The sequence below is a fragment of the Camellia sinensis genome, chromosome 3, assembly GCF_055761805.1.
Source record: "Camellia sinensis isolate YWXY chromosome 3, ASM5576180v1, whole genome shotgun sequence".
Lineage (NCBI taxonomy): Eukaryota > Viridiplantae > Streptophyta > Magnoliopsida > Ericales > Theaceae > Camellia > Camellia sinensis.
In genome coordinates, this window is record NC_138963.1 from 72,553,624 (window position 1) to 72,557,328 (window position 3,705).

Sequence of the window (3,705 nt, forward strand, 5' to 3'; positions counted from 1 at the left end):
TCTGGTTTAGTGGCCTCTTGATTGCCTCACATACTTGTAGTACAAATCCTCTTTACTAGCTTACATTGCATGCTATTTTGGCCTTTGATTCTAGCGCTTTTTGGCCATGCCTTAAACTTATTTCGTGCATGTTTTGGACTGCCTTAGCTCTGTTTTTGGGCCTCATGGTAGAATGATGTTTGCTATGCATGGTTGTAGTTCAATACCCTTGCCTAGCTTTGAGTTTTGAAGCCTATTGCATGCGTATTTTGAGGTGTTTCCATGTTTTGGCATCATTGTGAATCATATTTTAGAGCTTATATGTATGCCATATTCCCATGTTTTCCACTCTTTAAATGTGTTTGAGAGTTATACATGAATACCTCATTTTTGGACCATTGCATGAGCTTCATTTCCATGCTTTGCGAGCCATCATTTTAGTCCATATTTGCTACTATTTTGGCCTGCATAGGGACTGTTTGGGGCTGGTTTGGTCATTTGAGTATTGCTTTGCATGCCTATAGTGTAATCCATTTCACTAGTTTCGGTATTTGGGCCATCTAGCATGCATTGTGTGTGGTGTTTGCATGATTCGGGACCATCTTGCATGTCATTGCAGAGCTGGAAAATATGTGATTGTATGCCATATTTCATGCTTACCATGCTTTGGTGGAGTTGCACTTTGTGCCTTAGGTTTGGTCCCTTGCATTTGTGCATGTTTGCATGTGTGTTGTTGCTTCATTTTCATCATGTATGGCTACTGATTTGAGTGTGGCTGAGGCCCATTCATTTTAGTTTAAGTCCATCTTGCATTATGTATGCCATATCCATGTTGTCGCATGTTAGTCGTATTGTGTATGCCATGTATATTGCATTGTGTTTGGAATAGGGTTTAGTCCAAACACGGGAAACGAGGGACGTTTTGTACTCCAAGTGACGAAACGTGCCTCGATTCTCGGTCGCCGACACTTCGGATTACCCATGATGGAGTTTAGGCCTTGTTGTGTTTATATGTGTATTCATTTTACATCGAGTTGTGCAATCAGACTCCTCGGCCATCATGCATCGAGATGCGTGATTGGTGGCATGAGGATCGAGGACTACACTCCCTGGAGCTTGTGCAATGATGGGGAGAGTGGTTATGCACACATATGTTGAAAATATTTTGCCATGCCCCTTTCTCGTTGTCTGTTGCAGCAAACCGGAAACCAGCAGCAAAAATTGGTCAGCAGCCTTCTAGAGCTTTGTACAGTGTTCTGGGACCAGTTGCAAACGGAGGCAAATTGGGGCATCGCGATGGATTTCCTGACAAGGCGACTTGAGCATGCATGCATCCCTATCATTCAGAACAGAACTGAGGCAGTCCATTTTGTTTAATTTGAATGCTAGTTTCCTTACTTACTTAGTTAATTCGTTAATTAATTAATGTTGTGTAATAATTAGTTTAATTAGCTTAGATTAGCTAGTTTATTCTGTACTATTCATTCGGACCCTCCGAGGAGGGCAATGTTGTAATAAGTGTGCGTGTGTGTGTGATGCATGCCTTCCAACCCCACGTCTTTCTCCCATTTATTTACCAGCTTATGATGGTTAGTTTAGGGCACGTTTCAATTAGCATACTTATGCTTGCATGTTTGCATCCATTTATCTGTCTTGTATGCACCGAGCTCGGCGTGTCATACTAACTGCATTGTATTTCAATTCCGAGTTGAATACTTGTATCAGTTGTTGCATTTCATATGCCATTTTAGAATAGCCGAGCCTATCTTAGTTGCATTTTTGCATGTGTTGCATTAGGCATTTCAGCATAGTTAGGATTCATGCATGATTTCTAATTAGCTTCTTTCTTTGGCTTAGAGTACTCGGTAAGTATTTATGCTTTAGCATCCTTGCATGCGTGTGAGTGATTGCCATAATAGCATGCTTACCATGAGGCTATTTGCTTATGTGATATAACTGCCTGGAATGCCTGTGGGTGAAGGTTGGGTTATTTGAATTGGAACAATTCACCAATTGAGAGTTTTAAGCCCACTTGAGAGTGGGAAAATCATGTTTTCTTAAGCCCACTTGCAGGTGGCAAATCTACGTCTTAGCCTACTTGCGAGTAACACCATCAAACCATCTTTCAAATAAACAAACATGAAATGTTTTGTTCTAACTCAAACGATCTAGTCTATACTTGTATGTTGTGTGCATCACATAGTAATTCTAGGCTAATAACCGGAATAAGAGCACATAATGTTTTCAAAACTCGATATCATGGTTAGTAGAGGCCGATCTTTGATCGGGTGAGCGGGGGTGCTCACGAAGTGACCTTCCCCAATCGTACCCAAGTTTTCGAGCTGAGGCAACTTTGGTGATGACGGACACGTGGCCTTAGGCACGAGTCAGGGTTTTCTAAATTTCCCAAAAATAAAATATTTAGGTGGCGACTATGTATCTGGCAAAGCAGTCTATGTTTGGCACTTCTTTCTAAAAATCATTTTTTCAAAACGATTTGCCAGATGTGGACTCTTTGATGATTCATCGGTCTAGCATTGCACTCCGCGAGATTAGATACAGGACCGTGACATTAAGTCCAAACTGTATTAAGCCCCAATCCTCCCGAGACGTTCGGGGACGTCTACACTAGGCCTCAGGGTCAAGAGGGTTCCGGTGCTGTAAAATCTCAGGGTCGATTCTAGGCATGTCTTTGTAAGACCATGCAAAAAAATCTTTGAAATTTTTTAATAAAGTGATTAAACGTTCGCGTTTCTCTAAAGACAGTGTGGACCCGATCTGGACCAAGTGAGGATCTTCTTCAATACCCACGTTAATTGATACGATTTCATCTGTATATGGCTTAACACACTTCTCCTCCTTATGATCAATCAAAATTTTCAAAACCCGAGGAATTTCTTCCTCTTCGTTTATGTCAAAATTTTGAAAATTAAGATCAGTACAACAAACCAAAGGCATAGAGAAGTAGGCAAAGTCCACAGCATTTCCATTCAAAAAGTTTGGATCTTCAGTTACAGTAGACTTGAAAGAAAAGCTAAAAGACGACCTGGACAGGACTTGGGTATCTGGGTTACCACTCCCAGAAGTACCAGACTCAGAGGAACTCGAATCTGACTCCGACTCCACAGACTCAGTGGAATCAGATTCAGACTCACTATCCGATCCAGAACTGTTGATAACACCTTGCTCAAACTTCCAGACCAGGTGAGAAGCCTCAGATGTGTCCACGATAAGATTGGAGAAATCCGCTGCTGGGTTATCCCTGATTATTGAGATAGTAAAACTATCTCCCAAGTTGGTGGTCTCAGTTCCAGCAGTAGAACTTATCAGTAGGTCAGCTAGTGCTTTCCCAATAGCTCTTCCTCTTAAATGTTGTAGACTTGCCGTGATCCATGCTAGGGTTCAGATTTGCTTGTTCATCCTCCTCTTCTGGTAACTGGTGTCCGAAGAAGATCTTGAACCCCGGATATCTTGTTTTTGTTTTCTCGTCAAACTAGGGCTTTAGGAATCCACAAAAGGGGAAGTCTTCCCCTTGGTAAACAAAACGTCCTTTCAAGGTCCCTTGAATTGGTTTATAGACTACCTCGTTTTGCCTCCCAGTCCTCTTTGCTTTCAGCCTTTCTTTCAACTCTTGCCATTTTCTTTGCCAATCTACAGTGGTAGGTTTGTATCCCAACCCGAAAGTGTGGGGGTTGTGACTGATCTCCTTAGCAACAGTACCTTCCT